The following is a 25,127-nucleotide window of genomic DNA, read 5'->3' on the forward strand; positions in this document are numbered from 1 at the left end:
CTCAAAGTGTGGTCTGGACCCCATGAGAGGTCCCAGAAGCCCTTTCTGGGGCCAAGAGGTTGAAAGGATCAATGCTGAATACCCTTATTCTCTTCTCACAAAAGCACAGTGGATTTCTGGTATAGGAACAAAGTTCAAGGTTACATGAGAACACTATTAACATACTCCTCACTTTCCCAGCCACATATATGTGTGAAGCCAGATATCCTCTTACATGTCCACCAAAGTAGCATGTCACTAACAGAGCAAACGCAGAAGCAGACGAGATTCCAGCCGGGATTCAATTAAATCACCCATTAAAGAGATTCACAAAAATAACTTAACAATGCCACTTTCATCATTAAATCGCTTTTTGTTTTGGAAAAGAGTGCTATTTTTTCACAGGCAATGTTATTTATATTACATGTAACAAGTTTGTTATTATTCAAGAATACATATTTAAAATTTCTAAGTCTTAATTTTTAACATAGAACCAAATCATGTAAACAAAAGCTCTCAGGGACCTCCAATGTTTAAAAGTGTTATGAGGTCCTAAGCCCACAAGGTTTGAGAACCACTGACACAAGACACAACTAGTCTGACTGACAAGTGCCTGGTGTTCACGGCTGGGAAGACATGCCACTCTCATGATGGCCAACAGATCAATCCACAATCAATCGATCCACAGAGTCAATACAATCCATCAAAATTCCACCAGCCTTTTTTGCAGAAACTGATGAACTGATCCTAAAATTCCTATGGAAATGCAAGAGACCCACAAAACAATCATGAAAAGAACAAAGCTGGAAGACGGACCCTTCCTGATTTCAGAACTCACCCCAAAGTTACAGGAATCAAAAGTGTGGTGCTGGCCAAAAGACAGATCAATGGAACAGAACTGAAAATCCAGATATAAACTCTTATACTCAGGGTCAATTATTTTCAAAAGGGTACCAAAACCACTCAAGACCCTTCCTGATTTCAGAACTCACCCCAAAGTTACAGGAATCAAAAGTGTGGTGCTGGCCAAAAGACAGACAGATCAATGGGACAGAACTGAAAATCCGGATATAAACTTATACTCAGGGTCAATTATTTTCAAAAGGGTACCAAGACCACTCAATGCAGAAAAATACTCTTTTCAACAAATGATGCTTGGACAACTGAATATGAAGGAGAATGGAGCTGGACCCCTAACTTACTCTCTATGCAAAGATTAACTCAAAATGGAGCAAATACCCACATGTAAGAGCTAAAACTGTAAAACTTAGGAGAAAATAGAGAGGCTTCAAGAAAATGTACTTGTGTCAATGGCTTCTTAGATTGGACACCAAAAGCACAAAAAACAAAAGAAGAAAATAAGCTAGTCTTCATCAGAACTTTTGTGCTTCAAGCATACCATCCAGAATGGGAGAAAATATTTGCAAATTATACATCCGATAAGGGACACATAACTATATAGAATAAATAATTCCTATAACTAAGTAAGAGACAAGTTAAAAATGGGCAAAGAATCTGAATTGACATTTCTCCAAAGAAGATATAAAAATGGCCAATAAGCAGGTGAGAAGATGCTTAACATCATAAGTCACTAGGGAAATGCAAATCAAAACATAAGATACCACTCACTGGCATGGCTATAATCAAAACAACAAATAGTAAGTGTTGACAAGACTGTGCAGAAATGAGTTCTTCATACATTGCTGGTGGGAATTTAATAGCACACAGGCACTTGGGTGAACAGCTTCAAAATGTTTGAAGCTTCAAAATGTTTAAACCATTATGACTCAGCAACTGCACCTCTAGGTATATACCCAAGGGAACTGGCTTCCTCCTTCCTGGAGCCTCGAGTCCCCTTCTCAACCCATCCTCATTACCCACAACCTCTCTGCTCTTTACAGCAAGGATCACTCTGAGCTTCTCAAAGGTATCCATGTGTTTCTTCTTCTCATGAACAAGACACAACAGGACAATAAATCCCACCAACGATATGCTACAATTTACCCCAAAGAGATTTGCTCTGTCACTAACACTCTAATACACATGTTTTACTATCCTGTTGTCTAAATACTTTTTCTGTATTTGCAGCTAAGTATGCTAAGGTCTCTTCTGATGCCTAGTAACTGTGTGTGATCAAGAGGAATGAGTCAAGGAACAGAGCAGAGAAGACGGCTGAGACAAGACACTATTACACAGACGTGTGTTCTGAGGGCTCCAGCATAATGACAGGGATCATTTTATTTAAAAAAAATTAAATATTCAACTAGGTAAGTAAACAATTTTACCTAAACATGAAAAAATGGATTGTTAATAACTTTAGAGATGATCTTCATTAAATAGTGTATGATCCCCTTTGAGAATCAATTAGAAAAGTCAAAATCTGTTACTTTCCACATCTACTCTGCAGACCTTTGAAACTGATAAAACTCATTAGAAAAAAATGAGTCAACAAAATGGTCAAAACAGCTAAATCAAATCATTAAAGCACAACCCTAGCATTTTGGGACTAGAAGAACATGTGTTCCGGCTTCTCAGGTGGCTCAGTGATAAAAGAATCCGCCTGCCAAGGCAGGAGTTGCAGGAGATCCTGGTTTGATCCATTCAGGAAGATCCCCTGGCAGGAGGGCCTGGCAACCCACTCCAGTATTCTTGCCTGGGAAATCCCATGGACAGAGGAGCCTGGTGGGCTACAGTCTATGGGGTCACAAAGAGTCAGATACAACTTAATTAAACAAAAACAAGAAAATAAAACACCACAATGGCAATTAGTTACTCACACATTTGCTTTGTGTTGCTGGCTGAGCTATTCTGTTTACCTCACAGCTGTCTGCATCACCCTGCTGCTGTTGCTTCTGCTAAGTCGCTTCAATCATGTCCGACTCTGTGCGACCCCACAGACAGCAGCCCACCAGGCTCCTCCGTCCCTGGGAGTCTCCAGGCAAGAACACTGGAGTGGGTTGCCATTTCCTTCTCCAATGCATGAAAGTGAAAAGTGAAAGTGAAGTCGCTCAGTCATGTCCAACTTTTCGCAAACCCATGGACTGCAATGGGATTTTCCAGGCAAGAGTACTCTGCATCACCCTATAGTATCTAAAATGCACATTCCTGTCTCACGCCAGAATAACTTGAGTATCCTGGGGCAGATCAGCTATGTACCTTCCACAGCACATTACCAGATTATATACTTAACTGAATTTGTAGACCTGAATGGTGGGGATGTCTACAAAGCAATGGATGTGGCTTCCAGGAGAGCTGTTACTCTTCTTGTTTTTTAAGACTCACTGTCTCTATGATGGTCCATTTGGTCCACGGAGTCGTCTTAATGATGAATGAAAGAGAGCTACCCAATCTCACCTTCCAAACTGGAAGCCAGTATGGAAATATGTATGTCTAAACAGATGCTGCCAATAAAGTATGATTTTTTTAAATTTCCTTTTATATATACATACCTGTGCTTCTATCAAAAAAGAAAGTAGGAGGAAAAGGTAACTCTTATTCATAGTTTGACCTGGTTCTGCTCCTATGGAAGGCATAAAATCAAACATAACATGCAAAAACTTATTTCTTAGCCAAGTAAGCATCTACATGAGATGTATACCCTAAAAATTACATTAAAAACTTTTTACACAAACTGCTTTCAATTTAGAACTTAACTAGATAATAATACACAAAAAAATTTAAAAGGTCCCTTCGAGTTTTAAGGATTAAAGTTGGTTTACGAAATCTCACCCTGAGTAGTCAATTATTTGAAAAGATTATTTTACTAGGATATAAGGAATTCTCAATAAACTGTTTGAAACAACCAAAATAATATGGAGTGGACTTAAAAACTCTTTGTGGGACTCCCCTGGTGGTCCAGTGGCTAAGACTCCATGCTCCTAATGCAGGGGTCCTGGGTTCAATCCCTGGTCAGGGCACTAGATCCCACACACTGCAACTAAGAGACCAGGCACAGCCGAATAAATAAATAAATATTTTCAAAAATAAAAATTCTTCTCTTACTCTGCATATGGTTGTAATGGTTGTTCTGTAAAATTCTGGTAAACGTGAGCGCAAAGGGGAAGGAGAACACATCCTTAGAGTTACAGCCTTCTGCCCCCCAAGTGTAACTTCTTGCTTTTATCATGAGTTGCTACTTTCCCAAGAGAAGAGTATCTCCTAAAACAGTCACACACGTTTTCACCAGAGGGAGAAGAAAATGGAAAGTGCAAGCTTTTTTAACTGACATCTTTCTGGACATGACCAGCAAGTGCTGAGGCTAAGCCTACACCCTGCGCAGGACACAAGGCAGCAGGTCAACACCACTCAGCCTAACATGGAAGGGGTAAACACACTCAGAATGATGTTCAATTTCACAGCTGAAAGGTTAACGGTCCTGAGTTCAGCCTGTTGAGAATGAACTCTGACCACCATTTGTCTGCTGCTCAACTTGTTTTCACCAAGAACTACCTCCCAGGTTGAAAGTGAAGGCCCCCCCAACCAGGGGCCAGATGTGTAGGGTCTGGCCAGTAGTCTGCCAGGCAGAGAGACCTCCTAATCCTTTCCTACCTCAGGGCCTTCACTTCCACCCCAAGTCCTTCTCACATCAGTCTGCTTAGCTACTGCGAAGCCCCTTGCAGGTGAGCATCTGCACCTCTGTCTCAGCCACACACTCACTGTGAAGATGGAAAGCTTGATGCGTCTACACAGAGCAGGAAAAAAACCACTACTGCTGACTTTCCATGTGTAGAACCACGTTCTATAATTTATGTTTACCTTAGGGGACTGCGTATATGTAGTTTTGGTTTTTTAACTACAAAGCTTTGGTACTTTCAATCTGAATATGTGATCACTGAACCTGAGATTACTGAAACTCTCCACAAAAAATCTTCACTTTCATTTACACTGGAAAACAAAAAAATGCTGATGGCCAAACACAGCATTTGGTACTAGTATACACTTGTACCAAAAGTCAGAATCAATACCACAAATCTTTCAAGAGACCCAGAAGTCCTCTTTAAAAATAAACTCTAAAAATAAATAAATAAATAAAAATAAACTCTAGATCGTGTATTTCTTAACTCTTTTTCTAAGGGAAAAAGCCTCGATTCATCTCATCCTTCTAAGGAATCTTGCATTTCTTCAAGGACTGTCTACCACATTCCATTGTGCTTTCTAATTTATGATAGCATAACTGCAGTTTTTCAGTTAAAAAAAAACATAATACTCTTTCAAAAAAAAACACAAAACATAATACTCTTTCAATACAAGAGGAAGGTTGGGGTAGGGTAAGCAGCTCAGAACTCTGCACTCTGAAGAGCTGCATGCATTTCGGAGCTCCTCCAACCCTGTGCTGCTCAAACTGAGACGTGCTGACAATCCCAGAAGGCACCAAAGAACCAGAACTAAAGGCAGCACGACTGTTCCAAGTTCTCGAATCATATATAAATTTAGTAATTAAAAAAAAAAAGATCGTACACTTAAGTGAAAGGGAAATATTCCACAACAACTATAATCTTACACAACTAACTCTTTCTCAAAAACTAGACCTTGAAAGCCAAGGCAAAGAACCCAAAAACATACAACCTGAACCTAAGTCAACTTTAAGAGACTTAATGAAAATGAGTTTTTCTCTGCAGTTTCTACAGTTAAATCATGCACTTGCACTAATGAGAACAACTGCTCTGCACAAACTAAGGGACAAACTGAACTGGCTTTTGTAAGCAAACAACCCAGCCGGGAGGAGGAAGAAAACAGAGCTAAGGCAGGGAGCAGCACACCAGCCCCACACTCTGCTAACCACAGGCAGCTGCTTTCACAGGAGAGCGTCACCTGGAGCTGGATCCACCTTGTTGGGCCTTCTGCTCTCACATTTCAGTTAACACCACATGTTAAATTTCAGTGCATCTAAGCAAATACCCGGGGTACATTTTTTGACTTATATATTCCTCATAAGTCAAAATCAACTGTTTAAAAAATCCATCCTCATATAAAATAAGTAAAAACTGACACTCCCCCAGTCTCAAAGAAATACACTACCTCATCTACCCCACTGCTCTAACCAGAAACCTGCAAATAAATTTTTAATCTTTCTCTCATATAAGCTTATCCCTCCTCACCTCCACCGTCACTAAACTGTTCCAATAACTAGCATCTCTGAATGGAACCACAACCCTAACCTCCTAGGTCTCCCCCAGTCCCACCAATCCCTCTGCAGAATGATGCTCCCGAAGGAGTTGACCTCTCACCCTCAGCATGCACCTGCCACACCATGCACTGTGATACCTGGAACCAACCAGGCAGGCCAGCTGGACCGTCACCCCCCATCCTCTGCACGAAGCCTGAGTTGCAAACCCTCTACAACACAGCAAGGCAGTCGTCTCTCCATTACAGGAGGGTGGGCAAGTGTCTCCCTTCTTGACTCCTGCTCTCCTGAAACAATACCCAGCAGAGCAGAATCCAGGGAAATATGTTTAATCATTTTCATTTTCACCCACTAAACATGTGGGAGGAAACTCCCTGTAGTTAAAACATAAAGTTCAAAAATTAAGATGATTCCAAGTGAAAGCTTCTGTTGCCGCATATTTCAGATGATGTGTTAATGTGGGAAAACACAACATTCTTAGACAATGGTAAAACTACTGTGAGTTCACTTTAATTTTTAGATACTCTCTAGGCTCTGTGAATAGGTGTGTTTGTTGGTGTTCAGTCACTAAGTCGCGTCTAACTCTCTGGAACTCCATGGACTGCATGCAGCAGGCCAGGCTTCCCTGTCCTTCACCATCTCCCAAAGTTTGCTCAAATTCATGTCCACGGAGTCAGTGATGCCATCCACTCATCTCATTCTCTGTCACTGCCTTCTCCTCCTGCCCTCAATCTTTCCAAGCATCAGGGTCTTTCGCAATGAGTCAGTTCTCTGCATCAGGTGGCCAAAGTACTGGAGCTTCAGCTTCAGTCCTTCCAATGAATATTTAGGACTGATTTCCTTTAGGACTGACTGGTTTCATCTCCTTGCAGTCCAAGGGACTCTCAAGAGCCTTCTCCAGCACCACGATTCAAAAGCATCAATTCTTAGGCACTCACTCTTCTTTATGGTCCAACTCTCATATCCATACATGACTACTAGAAAAACTATAGCTTTGACTATACAGATCTTTGTGGGCAAAAGTGATGTCTTTGTTTTTTAATTTCCTGTCTAGGTTTTCACAGTTTTCCTTCCAAGAAGCAAGTGTCTTTTAATCTTATGGCTGCAATCACTGTAGTGATTCTGGAGCCCAAGAAAAGAAAACCTGTCACTGCTTCCACTCTTTCCCCATTTATTTGCTGTGATGAAGTGATGAGAATGGATGCCATCACCTTCAGTTCAGTTCAGTCTCTCAGTCATGTCCGACTCTTTGTGACCCCATGAACTGCAGCACGCCAGGTCTCCCTGTCCATCACCAACCCCCAGAGTTCACTCAAACTCTTGTCCATTGAGTCGGTGATGCCATCCAACCATCTCATCCTCTGTCGTCCCCTTCTCCTCCTGCCCTCAATTCTTCCCAGCATCAGGGTCTTTTCAGATAAATCAGCCCTTCGCACCAGGTGACCAAAGTATTGGAGATTCAGCTTCAACATCAGTCCTTCCAATGAACACCCAGGACTAATCTCCTTTAGAATGAACTGGTCGGGTCTCCTTGTAGTCCAAGGAACTCTCAAAAGTCTTCTCCAACACCACAGTTCAAAAGCATCAATTCTTCGGTGCTCAGCTTTCTTTACAGTCCAACTCTCACATCCATACATGACTACTGGGAAAACCATAGGTTTGACTAGATGGACCTTTGTTGACAAAGTAATGTCTCTGCTTTTTAATATGCTGTCTAGGTTGGTCATAACTTTCCTTCCAAGGAGTAAGCATCTTTTAATTTCATGGCTGTAGTCACCATCTACAGTGATTTTGGAGCCCAGAAAAATAAAGTCATCACCTTAGTTTTTTGTATGTTGAATTTTAAGCCAGCTTTTTCACTACTCTCACCTTCATCAGTTCAGTTCAGTTCAGTTCAGTCACTCAGTCGTGTCTGACTTTTTGCAACCCCATGAATCACAGCACGCCAGGCCTCCCTGTCCATCACCAACTCCCGGAGTTTACTCAAACTCATGTCCATCAAGTTGGTGATGCCATCCATCTCATTCTTTGTCATCCCCGTCTCCTCCCGCCCCCAATCCCTCCCAGCATCAGAGTCTTTTCCAGTGAGTCACCTTCATCAAGAGGCTCTTCAGTTCCTCTTCACTTTCTGTCATTTGAGTGGTATCATCTGCATATCTAAGGTTGTTGATATTTCTCCCAGCAATCTTGATACCACCTTGTGATTCATCCAGCCTGGCATTTCACTTGATGTTCTCTTCATTTAAGTTAAATGAACAGGGTGACAATATTCAGCCTTGTCATACTCCTTTCCCAATTTTGAACTAGTACGCTGTTCCACATCCAGTCCTACTTGTTGCTTCTTGACCCACATATAGGCTTCTCAGGAAACAGGTAAGGTGGTCTGGTATTCCCATCTCTTTAAGAATTTTCCACAGTTTGTTGTGATCCACACACAGGCCTTACTGTAGTCAATGAAGCAAAAGTAGATGTTTTTTCTGGAATTCCCTTGCTTTCTTTATGATCCAACAGATGCCAGCAACTTGATCTCTGGTTCCTCTGCCTATTCTAAACCCGTTTGTACATCTGGAAGTTCTCTAAAGCCCAGCCTGAAGGATTTTGAGCATAACCATACTAACATGTGAAATGAGTACAACTGTATGGTAGTCTGAATATTCTTTGGCATTGCCCTCCTTTGGGACTGGAATGAAAACTTACCTTTTCTAGTCCTGTGGTCACGGCTGAGTTTTCCAAATTTGCTGACAGACTGAGTCCAACGCTTTAACAGCATCATCTTTTAGGATTTTAAATAGCTCAGTTGGAATTCCATCATCTCCGCTAGCTTTGTTCATAGTAAGGCTTCCTAAGGCCCACTTGACTTCACATTCCAGGATGTCTGGTTCTAGGTGAGTGACCACACCAGTGTGGTTATCTAGGTCAATGAGACCTTTCTTGGTATAGTTTTTCCCTGTATTCTTGCCACCTCTTCTTAATCTCTTCTGCCTCTCTTAGGTCCTTACAGTTTCTGTCGTTTATTGTGCCCATCCTTGCATGAAATTGGTATCTCCAATCTTCTTCAAGAGATTTCTTGTCTTTCTCATTCCGTTGTTACGTTTCTATCTGTATATATGTGTGTTTGTGTATGCATACATGTAAGTATGCACTTGGGGTCTGAACAGAGAGAAGAGTTAAATGCAAAGTGATAGTGATATAAAAAATTCCATTTAATTCTCAAAATAACAACTCACAGAAGAAGTTCCCAGGTGGCAAACACACAAGATCTACTATTAGTACTAAAGGTAGAAGTAAAAGATCCTTTCGAAAATATGCTGAAAGTCATGAGTCCTTGAACTGGAAAAAGTGGACGGAGACCAGAAACATTAAACACCGACCCAGGAGCCTGAGGATTCTCCTCATGCAAGTCCACCTGCACCACCAAGCAGGGGAGGAGGACGTAACAGCGGGGACTTCGCTCTGCAGGCGTGATCCTGTGAGCATCTTTAGGGCACATCAGCACAGGGCACGTGCTCAAACAAGTGGCAGTGAGTCAGGCACTGGCCCCAGGGAGCTATGAAACACAGAAGTCTCCCACTTTGCTAAAGTTCACTTGTACAAAGGGCCTATATTAGTCCTGTTTTTGCTAACCAAGAGATCTGAAGAGAATTTCTGCTTTTGTGAAAATCAAAACCAGCTTTCTGAGTCTGTTCTGCAGCAAAGCTATAGAAGCAGTGCTCACTTGAGCACTGAGCAACCCCTCCAAGCTCCTTCCCCAAGACATGCGACTCAGTATCCGGCCAACACTTGGCTGTGAGCTGTGAGCAGTGTCTCCACCTATTCTGTGCTTTTCTGAACAAGATGCATCCTAAGGTAATTGCTTCTTTATTTTGGTTTATGGAAGGTTCCACCTCCAGAAAGGACAGCGGGAGAACCTGTGCAACTCTGTACTCAGAAAGTAGCAGTCACAGAGTCCAAGCACACTCTAACCACCAGCCTCAGAGATGAGGTGTGACAACTGAACACGCTCTCATGTTCACCAAAAGGACAGCAAATCGGTTAGTATTAAAATATGTCAAATACCCCCTAACAGGCAGCTCTCCTTGAAAAAGTGATACCATGATGTTTGAAAAAAAAAATTTACATTCCACAGTTATGAATTTTAAAAGATACACTACTTTGGATAATCTTTCAATCTGATATTCCAACAGGATCACAAGTCCTAGCCCACTTAGGATCATACTCCAACAGACGACAAAATAGGTAACATCACAATAAAAGTTCTGAGCAACTAGGAGAACAAGAATCAGCTCCAATAATTCTGAATTACTGCTCAGCATAGTAAACACCTTCTCTCAGTCTTATCTTGTGGGCTCCCACGATCTCAACAATCATCACTATAAAACTACTATTAAAACTTACTAGTTAAAGCCAACATTTCTGATGCTTAGCTATGCTGTGTTTACAGCTCTCAAATCTACCAGGTTACTAGACCTAAGACACCTTTATGCAAGACACCCATGCTTTGAGCACTATTTGCAGTGGATCTGGAAGCAGAAGTCAGGCAAACCCCATTTTCTGCTCTTCTCCCATTGTGTGGTATAAGGCACCTGTCTCCAGGCCTCAGTTTCCCAAGCAGCAAGGCAGGTGCTCCAAAGAACAAATGGGGGAAGAGCCAAGGCTGTGGGTCCAAGTCACAGCCTGGTCCTCTGTGGAGGAGGGCCCAACGCCTGCACTCAGGCCTCCAGTCCAGAACACTGCAGGCTGCGAATGCACATATTTTAGCAAAGATGGCTGTGGAGGAGCCGTACTGAAGGCCTGAGTGGTGCTCAGTGCTCAGGACAGATCCCTGTTTGCACAGAAACAGGCGGTGAGTGTGAACAGATGGGCACCGCTTCCAAAGCCTGAAGGCCAAGGCCTGCACCAGGCATGGATGTTAAGGTCTGAATGCTTCAGGAAGAAGACCATGGAATTTAAATGAATTTCACTTAGGCTAGTTCTCAAAGACGAGTCTGAATATATAATACAAACTACAAGACCTGTTAGCGCCTTGCTAACAGGAAGGATTTTAAATGAATTAAAGCTAATAGGTTAAACTATCTAAAATGACAAAGAAAACCCTTAATTTTCCTGGAATATATACATTAATTCAATGTTTTAAAAAGCACAGTTCAATGGCTGCTTTACAAATATGCTTTAAAAACAAAACAATAAAATATTGACTGGGGCTTCCTTGGTGGTCCAGTGGCTAAGACTGTGCTCCCAATGCAGAGAGTCCAGGTTCGATCCCTGGTCAGGGAACTAGATCCCATATGCTACAACTAAGAGCTCACATGCCACAACTGAAAGATCCCACATGCCACAATTAACACTTGGCACAGCCAAAAAAAATGTGTATTTTTTAAAAAAATGTTGACTCAAAATTCAATAGTGTACATAAAATTAACACTTTCACCAATTCAATTTTTCTTTTAAAATTCCTCTGTTCGGGTATAAACTGAAAAGTATCCCACTGAGTTCTATACTAGTGCCAAGGAGAACATAGCTTAGAGAGGAGACCAGAGTCACAGCCCTCACTCTGCCACCAGCCAATCATCTGTACTTCAAATTAATTTTACTTCTGTGGGCCTCCATCTCTGAATCTTTAGAGCTCTAACATCCTAAGAAAATAACCACAATACTACACTTTTTTCTTTTGGAAGTTGTTTTCAGAAGCTATTTTCAAATCTTAGTTAATAAACTAATGTAGACCAAAACGCAAAATCTCAGAAAATGACTTACTTCAAAGGATTATTTCATCCATACCAAACATTCAGTTCAGTTCAGTCGATCAGTCGTGTCCGACTCTTTGCAACCCCATGAATCACAGCACGCCAGGCCTCCCTGTCCATCACCAACTCCCAGAGTTCACTCAAACTCATGTCCATCGAGTTGGTGATGCCATCCAGCCCTCTCATTCTCTGTCGTCCCCGTCTCCTCCCGCCCTCTATTCCTCCCAGCATCAGTCAGTATCCTATCATTTTGCCTTTTCATACTGTTCATGGGGTTCTCAAGGCAAGTATACTGAAGTGGTTTGCCATTCCCTTCTCCAGTGGACCACATGCTGTCAGACCTCTCCACCATGACCCGTCCGTCTTGGGTGGCCCCACACAGCATGGTAAAAAAGGATTAAAGCTCCCCCTCAGTCTTGTAATTTTAGGCAGGTAACAATGGCATTAATAAAAAACAAACTACGCCATGTAACTGAATTAAGGCTGCTTTATATGTATTGGTAATTATTATTAAACACTTAGTACAGACAAACACTTGCTCCTTGGAAGAAAAGCTATGACAAACCTAGACAGCATATTCGGAGAAGGCAATGGCAAGCCACTCCAGTACTCTTGCTTAGAAAATCCCATGGACGGAGGAGCCTGGTAGGCTGCAGTCCATGGGGTCACTACCAGTTAGACACGACTGAGCGACTTCATTTTCACTTTTCACTTTCACGCATTGGAGAAGGAAATGGCAACCCACTCCAGTGTTCTTGCCTGGAGAATCTCAGGGATGGCGGAGCCTCGTGGGCTGCCGTCTATGGGGTCGCACAGAGTCAGACACAATTGAAGCGACATAGCAGCAGCAGCAGCAGACAGCATATTAAAAACCAGAAACATCACTTTGCCCACAAAGGTTCATAGACTCAAAGATATGGTTTTTCCAATAGTCATGTACAGACATGAGAATTAGACTATAAAGAAGGCTGAGCGCCAAAGAACTGATGTTTTCAAATTGTGGTGCTGAAGAAGAAAGACTCTTCAGGGTCCCTGGGACTGCAAGGAGATCAAACCAATCAATCTAAAGGAAATCAACCCTGAATATTCATTGGAAGGACTGATGCTGAAGTTCCAATACTGTGGCCACCTGATTTGAAGAGCCAACTCACTGGAAAAAATCCTGATGCTGGCAAAGATTGAAGGCAAGAAAACGGGGCAGCAGAGGACAAGACGGTTAGACAGCCTCACCGACTCAATGGACATGAACCTGAACAAACTCTTGGGGGCAGTGGAGGACAAGGAAGCCTGGCGTGCTGCAGTCCGTGGGGTCACAAAGAGCCAGACACGACTTAGGGACTTAACAGCTTAACATCAACACTTATTCTTCACCAATTATCATAAAGCCTAACCACACTCCACCCCAAACTGTAAACTGGAAGTTAATGATCCACCTTTCATTTGCCCCACTCAGAATATTACCTAGCTAGCTCAGGAGTCTTTCCTGATCCATAGTTTGCGTTCCATGCTTTTGATCACCCAGGGTCAACCGTGGTCCAGAAACATCGAACGGAAAATCCCAGGAAAACAACGCATAAGTTTTCAAAGGTGCACGTCTGCAGAGCGTGACCTGATCTTGCACGGTACCCATTCTTGCACTGTCCCGCCCGGACGTGACTCACACCTGTGTGCAGCGTACCCTGCCTGTTACTCACTCTGCTGCCGGCTGGTCATCAGATCAACTATCACAGTGTGACAGCGTTGGAGTTGAAGGGACTCTTATTTAATAACTGCCCCAAAGGGCAATGGCTGGATGGCATCATCAACTCAATGGACATGAGTTTGAACAGCTTGTGAGAAATAATGAAGGACAGGGAAGCCTGGCATGCAGTCCTTGGGGTCACAAAGAGTCAGATACAACTAAGCAACTGAATAACAACAATCAAAGCGCAAGAGTCATGATGCTGGCAATTGAGATATGCCAAACGGAAGCTGTAAGGTGCTTTTTTTAAGTGAAAAGGTAAAAGTTTTTTACTTAGTAAAGGAAAAAAAATTGTACGCTGAGGTTAATATCTACAGTATGAACGCTGAAACTGTGAAGGAAAAAGAAATTTGTGCTAGTTTTTCTGTTGCACCTCAAAATGCAAGTTATAGCCACAGTGCTTGAAAAATGACTAGCAAAGATGGAAAAGGCATTAAATTTGTATAAAAGAATTTTGAGATAACACTCACATAATTTTTATTTTGGTATATGGTTATAATTGTCATATTTTTTATTAATTATTGTTAATCTCTTACTGTCCCTCATCTGTAAATTAAACTTTACCCTAGGAATGTACTTATAGGAAAAAACAGTATATATACAGGTTACGGCATTACTCACAGCTTTAGGTGAGTAAAGCTAAAGACCAGGGGTCTTTGAAAGTGTTCCCCACAGACAAGGGGGCATCACTATAATGTGATTTGTGGCCACACAGTGACTTTGGGAAATCACCTGACCTACAGTGTTTTCATCCTTACCTATAATCTTGCGATTTCATGAAACACTTTAGGTTAAAAGATTTAAAACTTCCACAATAAAAACCATACTCTTGACATTCTAAACGTCAAAGGAACAGTATGCTAAGAGTGTCCATGACAGAAAATACCAAACATTATGGTCATTCAGGGTAAGAAAGTCCAAAAGGGAGGGGATATCTGAATACATATGGCTGACTCATTCGACTATACAGTAGAAACTAGCACAACAATGTACAGTTGGACATTGGAAAACTGTACAACACTGCATAGTCCATTGTCCATGGACTGTACAACACTGTAGAGTCCATGGGATTCTCCAGGCCAGAACACTGGAGTGGGTACCCTTTCCCTTCTCCAGGGGATCTTCCCAATCAGGGATCAAACCCAAGTCTCCCACATTGTAGGCAGATTCTTCACCAGCTGAGCCACAAAGGAAGCCCTGTAAAGCAACTATACTCCAATAAAAATTAATTAAAAAAAATAAAAATAAAAGTTATGTCATTTAGGATCCCAACGCACTCTTTTACAGGGAAACATTTTACTCTTAACTGGAAGTTTCTCCAGGTCACAGGCTTTCAAATTCTGTGTGCCTGACTGCTTCTGGAGTTTTATTTGATGATCCTATTTTCTATTTCCGGTCCTTTCATGATTAGGTTAACTCTCCTGCACTGAGCCCTGAAAGATAATGATTCCAGCAGAATGTAGGAAAAACTCGTCAACGTATACAAAGAAATGGGAAGAGTGATGAAAAACGAAGGGCCACACGCACAGGGAGCAAGTACTAGGAGCTGCTTCACTCACTGCATCTTTCCGTCTTCACTGACTGCCCTTCCCCTCCTAGATGTTTAAGGTGTGAAGAAGCAAATACTGCTGATTCATAGTTACTCATTTGTGCAACGGTCTGTACTCCAAGTGACCTACGAAGGGAAACTGGAAATGGCATTCTAGTCTGACAGGAAGTATTACTGGAGATACAGATATGAACTCAAATGAAATAAGGACCTTACAATAGTACCAGGGCAAGTTTACCCCAAAGGGTTTCCACACTGAGCTTCTGCACTAAATGACAATAAGCTGCTTGAATCTTTTCACCTTCCAAAAAGTGCAAGCAAAGATAAAATGCTTTTGCCTTGTCCAGATGTTTAAAAAGCAACTCTCTTCACAAGGACTTCAAGTCTGCTTTTAAAGGCTGCTGGCATTCCCTGACCACAGGAGCTGTGAGAAGCCAGCCTGCAATGGATTACATGCTACATGCACTGTTTATAACATACACACACACATACAAAGGTGACCCTTAACAACATAGGCTTGAACTATTCAGATCCACTTTTACATGGATTTTTTTTTCAATAAATGTATATTACAGTACTGCATGATCCAAGGTTGGTTGTGTCCACAGGAGTGAAACCACAGATAAAGAGAACCAACCGGAAAGTTCTACTCCGATTTTCAACTGCACACAGGACTGGCGCCCCAACCCCTGTGTTGTCCAAGGGTCAACTGCATACCACAAGACATTATACAGATGGTAAAATCTCAACAACAAAATACAGAGACACATGTAATCAACAAATAAATAAAAATGTTCAGAAAGTATAAAGTACTTAGAGAAAAGGCTTTAAAGGATTTGATCATTTAAAAAAAAAAATATTTGAAAAGGGAATGTTTAATATACTAAGAAAGAAATAACCACTACTGAAGCAACTTGTAAATCTATATCCAATTGGTCACTATGCTTTTAATCACTGCATTTTTGAGCCTGACAATAAAACAAAGCTTTTTGAAATCTGAAAACAAAATGTTCTCATTTTTCAGAAATGTTTCTAAAAAAGGAATCTGTTAATTAGTCTGCCTTAATAAAAGCTGAAATAACAAATATACTTTAAACGAGAAACGCAAGCAGACTTAAGGCATATTTTTAAAGTATCTTTTACACACACACGATTATCTGCAATACAAGTGAAAGGGATTCTAAGCAACGTATCCTTCATTTAGACCAGGGCTTGGGCTGTTCCACTGTGATAAACACAAGTGAAAGCAAGAGGGCTTGCCACCCTGGGGCCAAGTAATACCAGTCTATGTGCAGCCATCCCTCCCCATGGACACAACTCTCAGGAAAGCAGAAGGACCACTTAAAAGAGGCAATCCTGGTCACATAATTCTCCAGTTTAAAGCCCCCTGACTGCACTCCACTGTTCTTAGGAGAGAAAGCACAGTTCTCACCCATACCAGGAGCTCCAGACACCCAGGACCCCCTGCTGCCTCACTCACCTACCCCGGGGGGCAGACTCTCCAAAGGAGTTCTGAGCTCAGCCTCTGCACCCTTATGCTCTGCCCGGAAGCCCCCCTCCCCGCATCGTTCGAGGCTACATGATGACCTCCGGGCACAACATGACTGACCGTCTCTGCCTCACAGTGAGGACTGCTTATCCCTTTTTGTTCACCAGTACAACCATGGTATTTACTCATCAATTATGTAGTGGACACCATGTTCTAAGGTCTGGATTCACAGCAATGAACAGAAGAGACACAATCCTTCGACTGCAGAATTTACATTCAAGTACAAGAAAACAGAAGGTACATGGAATACAGAAGTTACAAGGCATATTTTAACGAGGTACTAAGTGATACAAACAAAAACAAAGCAGAAAAGGGGGATGAGGGGTGTCTGCCACCCTCCATGCAAAATACACATGACTGGCCTGATGGGGCTGCTCGAGGAAATGTGCGGTGCAAAGTCCTCAACAAGATTCATGTACAAAAGCTTCAAGAGCCCAAATGCAGGTCTATTTCACTTCAAGTAAAACAATTCATGGTATTACTTCCTTCTAGACCACAAGCCTTAGAGAAAAGCTCAGGTATCATTCATCTTTATACTGCTAATGTCCGGTTGATCAAAGAAGGAATGAATGAAGCCCTTCCTCTCAGCAGTCCTGCTTTGCATCAGGTCCTGGAGCAATGATTCTCAATAGAGAATAAAAAATGGAAAACTCCACTCAGGTTTGAAAATACATTTTCATTATTGTAACTGCTTTGTTTTTGGCTGGTATAATTTAATTTAAAGCAAAATAAAGAAAGAAATTTGTTCTCAAAAGGTGCACATTTTTAAAGACTGAGAAAGAATATCCTCAAGAGATCACTTAGTTAAATCATTCCACCTACAATACTGTATGCGTTGCATATAGCTATCGAGTCTGTTAACATTTTGTTAAGTATGATGCTTTATGCATTTTCTATTGAATTCTTTTCAAGTAAAGATTTCCCTGTTTGTTCATGAAAGCATGCAAAAAATTCTAAAACTGAAGTAGGAAGTGTCTTATCCTTCCAGTAAAACAAAGTTTACAACATCTGTAGTGTATATGGTCCTGGGCTGGGCAGAGGTTAGGGACATAAAAGGATCTCGCCCACAAGGAGCTTATGTTAATTAATCAGTGCAATGCCTTGCAGTGCTACAGAAACAGAAAAGTGCTCAGCACAACCTTAAAAATTAAGGTAAGGATTCCTGAAATACCTTTATAAAGATGGGTTAAGGAGCGAAGTTAAAAAAAGAAAAAAACCTTCAACATCAGGCAAAGAAACTACAGACAGCAAAGACAATGCCAAGGTTTGCGGGAAAGGATGTGGTCAGCACAGGCCAACAAAAGGTGGTCCAGCCGGCAAAGAGAAAGCAGAGGTGGCAAGGCCCCTGGGTACATCTTAGTTAGGTGGGGGACAGTCACTGAGGAGTTTTCAAAAAGGCCTTTAAAGCAATCTCTGGCTGCTAAGTAACTTCAATCGTGTCTGACTCTGTGTGACCCCATAGACGGAAGCCCACCAGGCTCCCCCGTCCCTGGGATTCTCCAGGCAAGAACACTGGAGTGGGTTGCCATTTCCTTCTCCAATGTGTGAAAGTGAAGTCGCTCAGTCGTGTCCGACCCTTAGCGACCCCACTGACTACAGCCAACCAGGCTCCTCCATCCATGGGATTTTCTAGGCAATAGTACTGGAGTGGCTTGCCATTGCCTTCTCCAAATCTCTGGCTACAGCATGACAAAAATGGTGTGTGCAAATAAAAACGAGCGTTTTATTTTTATCCCACAAATATATACCACCCTATCAGTTTTGAGTCAAAACTTGTGCATGTCATATTTCATAAAGAACATTTTCAGTGAAGACTTGACTGAATTTAAGTTAATTAGGAAGTGCTCTCCATGTTACAGAATGCACCCTGTGGCCCAGGTCTCGCTACAGCAGGGAAGCAGGACTGACACTGAAGAGGGAACCAGACCATGACAGAAGGCGTACTAGGCACCACTCACCTGCAACCCTTTCAGAGTACAAAGGTGCCATGACAGCCTCACTAGAAAATATGGCCAAAAAGTTTATAAAGGCACTGAAGTAACAAAAGGTACAGGGCTCTGTGGGTGAGGAGGGTGAGAAGGAAGGAGAAACAAGCTGAGTCAATCACTTTGCCTGAGCATAAGGAAGACATTTACACAAGGGAAAAATAAAAGTGTTAGAACATGAAGAAAAAAACATTTCCACGTTGGAATCATTCTCCCCCTTTTAGTAAGAGAACCTAATGGTTATCTACCTTACAACTCCACACTCTAATAGAGAAACTCATTTTGTAATCAAGATAACTTCAGGAGTAAAGTAGCTCCAAACATATCACAAGTGCAACAATTAGGAGGAAAAAGTTCAAACTGAACTAAATTAAAATCTGGTCTGGTGAGTTTAATCCTCTCAGAAGGCTGTGCCTCCTTTACTGTGCTCTAAAATTAGCTCTTACAGAAAAAGGGAGAACTCTTTACAGGAATAAAGTTTTACGAAAACAGCATAAGTGACCCAACCCTGCAGCAGTGTCTGTTTAACAATGTACTTTTAATAAACACAACTTTCCTGCTTGTTTTCTTCTCTTCATTAAAAGAGCTGAATCAGTGGTCTCATAGGAGGAATCACAATATATGTGATTTTCTTGCATTTACCAATCTTAAAAAAAATTCTTAAATATGAGAGAACTCTGCAACAGAGTACAAGTATGAAACCCAATTTGAAACTTGTGCCTTACACATTAGGATGAAAGCAAATGAGATGTAAATATATATACACAGGTTTTTGCAACCTCAAGGAACCATCATAAAGATAACACAAGTTACTTAAATTAGAAGACCTAGATTATAATCCTAGTTTTCACTACAGAAAGTATTTCTGTAGTATTTCACTACAGCAAGACACTTTGAAATAATGGTGAAAGGAGTTTGTCAGCCACTTCTTGGTGGGTAATATCAACTGAAGCTCTATCACTGTAAAAACCTGTAAGATTGTTGAAATCTATGCAGAGTAGTGGAGCTACTTTAAGGCATTGTTTATTGTTATTACCATTAAAAACATGATGTTCCCATCTTGCACTTCAGTATGTATTTTAGAATTACTTTATGATATATGAAGGCTGCTTCATTAAAAACAAGGGTAAACATTTCCCTCCACAGATTTTAAACATGAATTTATGAAAATTTGTGCTTATCTGTGAAAATCATATTAGTATGAATAAATTCTCCAAACCTCAATTTTTTAGAAGTACAATCCCTAGGAACATTAAATAAAATCAAAATTTTCCCTAAAGGTGCTGCCATTTAATTCCAGCTATTCTTCAACAACACACATAAAACTGAATGCCAAGAAATTTCTGTACTCAAATTATCATCCATTCTCCCTGGCTATTACTCAAATATAGTATAACTCCTTTCTCCAAATAAACATCCTGTCCTCAGAACTTGCTTTCTCTGCCCAAATGCATGTGTAAACTAAAAAACAAAAAATTCTGTTAATAAATTAAAATTGATAGTCACCAAAAGAATATTGACAATAGTAAAAAGGCAAACACCATTTCCAAATTCTAAGTAAGAACTTAACAATACAACAAAATATTAAAAACAACGAACATCAATATGTTACAAATAGCCCTATGAAGCTGTTATTATTACTATCCCTCTTTCAGATATGAAGAAAGTGAAGCACCCAGAGGGTAATTTCTAATCAGTAAGAAACCATGTCTACCTCTCTTCACATGCCCATTTTTTCACCTTAAAAAGTCAACTCATATCAACTTTTCAAAATACAGGATGAAATTTACTTCGGGGTGTAAGTTTCGAAGCGAAGTACACAAATCAAATGTATAGTTAATACACTTGCTAATCTGATGCCTTTGAGAAAGTATTCCACAGTAGCAACTCAAGCAAAGTTCTATCAAGCGGTTTCATATAGCCTGATTACAAAATTGCCTTGCAGAATATTAAATACAAAGAAAAACTGACAAGCCACAACCATTTCAATTTCTGTAAACTACCCCGACGGTAAATTAGAAGGAGCAATGTAGGTGGGAAAGTATGCAAATTGCACACTGCACATACTGACCTCCACAGAAATGAACACCACTCTTTCCCACTGTGGTCTTTGCAAACTACAACTCAGAACCTATTTCAAAAGCATTTTATATACTTAACACAAAATAAGAGACCAGATAAATATCACAAGGGAGAAATAACTTGAATGCTTACAACATTCGTCTTCACGTTGGTATTATCTTTTTTCAAAACCCTGACAGAAACTCATTTCCCTTCACAGTTAAGGGAAATTTTCGCGTTCCTTCAGTTCTCCAAAACTTTAAGCTTCCACTTAACATTTAGGGCAAGTTACAGCGCAGCCAAGCAGAGGGTCTCGAACGCACAGGATAGCTACCCTACAGAAAATCTTCTCAAGTTTCAACTCAGCCTAAAGACCATTTTACGTAGAAATGAGGGGGAAAGGAAGATGACCTGCAAGTAAAGTTGCAATACAAAATTACAGTGAAGTCTGAACAAGTCTTAAGTTTTACGTTCTGATTGGACACGACTGAGAAGCAGGTGGTGAGAGACTCCCAACCTCGAGCACAGGGCATCTTTAGAATATTTTCCCATTTCTTCCAGACTGTGCGTGTGCTCAAGCCTCTCAGAGGAGAGTGGGCGCGTCCCAAGCACACCCAGAGCAACAAGACTCCACTTCCTGATCCGAGGGACCCGGGCCCTCCCCGCCCGGCCGGCCGCGATCCCGGGCCCGGGCGGAGGGCAGGGCGAGGCCGCCGCAGTGCGGGCTGGACGGCTGCGCTGCCCGGACCCTGCCCCGGCTCCCAAGACCTCGGCACGGCCCTGCCCGGACCCAGCCCTGCCCGCCGCCCCGACCCGGCCCCGGCGCGAACCCAGGCCCCTCGGCCCGCGCCCCGGCCCGGCTGCGCCAGCCCGGCCCTGCCCGGCCGCGTCCTCCGGGAAGATGGCGGCCCGTGACAGGCGGGCGCGGCGCGGGTCCGAGGCGGCGGCCGGGTGCGGCACGGCGGGAGCGTGAGCGGGGAAGAGCGGCCCGTCCGCCGCCGCGCTCACCTGTCAGCGCCGCCGCCGCCGCCGCCGCCCGGCCGCCGACCGCCGCAGCCCCGGTGCCCGGCGACCGCGCCACACGCGGACGGGCTGTGAGGGAGGGGCGGGAGCAGGGGCGCGGCCGGCCCGGACGAGCGGCGGGGGTCGGAGCGGCGCGGGCTGGCGGCGGGACAGCAGCGGCTCCTTCCCGTTTCAGGCCAAAAAGGTCTCAACCTCGCGACTCCAGCGCCCCAACGCTCCTTCCCGTTCGCATGAGAACACACAGCTCCCGCTTCCGGGACCTGCCGGAAGTCCCTCCCCTCGCGCTCGCGCGCCCGCTACTCCCCACTGGGTCCGCCCACAGGCGCTCGGCGCCCTTACGTCATGTCGACACGGCGTCTCAATTGGCCTCGCGCGGCGCCGGGTCCGCCCCCTCCTCTAGGTCTCTCGGCGCGCGTGCCCCTGCCGGTGGCGCCTGTGATTGGTGGGGGCGCGCACGCAGGCCCGCCCCGCGCACGTAGCCCCCGCCCCAGCCCGCGCACGCTGTCTGCTCGGCCCCCCGCCTCAGGCTGAAGGAGGCGCGTCAGCTGGGGTCCCTGACTCCGCCCCTTTCACTCAGGGACCTGGACTGCCGACTCCAGTCACACTAGTGCCCTGGCCCGCCCCCGTCAGCAGAGGGCCGCGACCCAAGTCCCCCTCGGCCCCGGACCCCGGCTCCTCACCCTCTTACCGAGATCAGACTCCGCCCCGAGACTGTATGGCTGTCCGGTGGTTGGGTCAGGAAAGACCCCAAAGAGCGCTCCGGAGAAGGGGAAGGCGGCGCCCACTGCCCGTCAGCCCGCTACGTTCTCCGCACTTTCAGAGAAAATGCAGAAGACTGGGGACGTCTTCCCAAACCCGAGCTGGTGCCACCTACCCGACCCGTTCTGAGGGGAGGGGAAACAAAGTGAAGTGTGTTCACCGGTTTTAAGCCTGATTGCTGGCGTGCCTGCTGCGCCTGGCCGTCCTTTGTGCAGACATGCATGCGGCCTGAAGGCTGCTCAGGGTCCCCCGTCCAGCCTCACCCGTGCACCGGCGCCTCTGAGCTCTGCCTTCTGAGGGCCCAGACACCCCCAAGGCGCGCCTCGGACTTCGACGTCAGGACTGGGAAGCTCACTTATCGACACCGGTGCTGGGCGCTGACTTTCTGCTTTGGGATACGTTGTTACACCCCCTCTCTGAGAAACTTGCCTTTTCACTAGTGCTACTCGTGGCAGTGTCCCTAAGATGATCACGTAAAACAGAGTTCCTCTAAGATTCAAAGCATGGGTCAATATATATTTCAGGAGGAGAAAGTCACCTTCGGCGTTCACTTTCCAAGAGAACCTGTTGCCTACGTTGCGGAGCCCTTCTGAGGGACCTCTACATGGGACCTCGCAGACTGGGGCCCAGGAAGTCATCCCTAGGCGCGGTGATGTGGTCCTCCTTTGAAAGCCCGACAAACCCTCCGAAGTTGGCAAGTTAGACCTCCGTTTTGTCTGCCTGTGTCTGCGTCTGGCAGAAATTTTGATGCACAGATAAATTCCCGTACAAAAGGGACTAAAGGATAGGAGAATGCTTTATATTAAAATGACGTCTCTTACTTTCCATTAATGTTCTGTGATCCTTCCCAAACAATCAAAACTGGCTTTTTTTTTTTTCTTGTGTGATTATCTTAACTTGTACTTCAAAGGAAGCACCCATTTTCACCTTAGGGTGTGAGGTTATATATACCACAGTGAATTTTTATGGCATTTCTACTTAGATAAGATCAACTTTTAAAAACCACTTCTCATCTAAAACAGTTACAAGTTCTACCTATTCTATCCAAAAGCTGTTTCCTTTTCCCATTTTTGGTGGTTTTGCCTGCTGCTACTTCTCTCCCAGTTAGATTTAGTAGCCTCACAGCTGGTCTCTGTTTACCCACCATTCACCATGCCAGCTTATATTTCCTTTAAAACCATCCCCCTCTGAGTCAAGACTTCTTGGTTGCCCCAGAGGGTGAAGTCCAAATAATCTTTCATGGGCTAGCAGATCCCGTATATATTTTTTTCTTGCCCTTGGGTTAGATACCGTAACCTTCAAATCACATTCTCTTGAACAGACTTTTATGAAGGCGTTGGGGTAGTCTCTGGATGTGAATGACACACAGGCTTTACACTCTACGACCCTACCATTTACTGAAAGACCAATCAGTGGCAGTCACCCGAGTGTGCTAAGTCCTGTTAGGGAACAGAGCAAAGCGAGGAGCACTAGTTCCAGAGTGTCTGCTGTTCACGAAGTTTTGAGTGGAGCGTCTTCATTCCTGAGCACTTTGGTCTTTTGGTGTCCTTCTGCTTCCACTTCTGGTAAAGTCTGGCTTATTTTTCAAGTTACACAAGTGTCAACCATTTGTATCTTTTCCTTTCAGAAAATTGAATTTCCTCCTGGGCCCTGGTAGCCCTCACCACGTCCCTGGTCTACTTCCAGGTCTGTGCCAAGTGCTGGGGAGATGGCCCAGGGCAGCACCAACTGTAAGACAGATGAATAGATAGCAAGGGATAAAGAGGAGTAAGGATTACCATGGTATGTGCACACATTGCCCAGGTAGCAAGCACACAGGAGGGTCTGAAGCAGCTTGGGAAGGAATAAATAAAGAGATAAGTAGACCAAGGCCAAAGAGACCACGGTGGAGGGGCTGTCAACACACCTTCCAGCAGGGAGGGAGGACATATTTGAACATGACAGAGCATGAAACCAATCTGGTAAGGTGGGTGGAAGGCATGGGAGTCTGGAGGGGTAAGCATGGTAAGAACGCCAAGGGTCTTCTAAACGCTTAGGATGTTTGAATTTGGTAGTGAGTCAAGATTTTTATTAGGAGGCAAGAGGGGGCTTGTAAAAGGTTTTAAGTTCACAGAGAGTCTCTGGCCCCAAAAAGTCGTCAAAGTAGAAATGCAATAGGAACTAACTTAGTCAAATTAGATGGAAGTATCAAACTGAATATGACAGTAACACATTAGAATGCATTGGGAAATAAAAGATTGCATGGGTTCTTAGAAATAAATATGTAAGTAAAAAAAGTAATAGAGATGAGGAAGAAAAAGGGAAAGCTGTTCCTTACATTAGAAGGCTGACTAATGAATGAAGAAGGAATTATTTTTTAAATTACCATGTTGCAACTATGGTAGCATTTATTCTAGCAAGAATCATCAGTGAATCCTAAAAATCAGTGAGTAAAAGTTGTTGAATGAAAAGTTGTGTATGCCATTTCACAGCTTTTTATTTGCTTATTGGTTATTGATTTCAAAGGAGGAAAAGGTTATTTTTCCAGTTAATCACAATGGTGTGATCACTCACCTAGAACCAGACATCCTGGAATGTGAAGTCAAGTGGGCCCTAGGAAGCATCACTAAGAAA

General features: G+C 43.3%; 1 protein-coding gene across 1 annotated transcript in view; it reads right to left on the bottom strand.

The window, feature by feature from the left end:
- LARP4B (La ribonucleoprotein 4B) overlaps window positions 1–22,017 on the bottom strand; it is an 85,163-nt gene extending 63,146 nt beyond the window's left edge. The window contains exon 1 of the mRNA XM_055431707.2: window positions 21,741–22,017. The gene's annotated coding sequence lies outside the window, so the exon portion shown is untranslated. The remainder of the gene's footprint in view (window positions 1–21,740) is intronic.
- Window positions 22,018–25,127: the final 3,110 nt, after the last annotated feature.

This window comes from Moschus berezovskii, chromosome 15, assembly GCF_049115385.1.
Source record: "Moschus berezovskii isolate FMDL1 chromosome 15, NW_MosBer_1.0, whole genome shotgun sequence".
NCBI lineage: Eukaryota > Metazoa > Chordata > Mammalia > Artiodactyla > Moschidae > Moschus > Moschus berezovskii.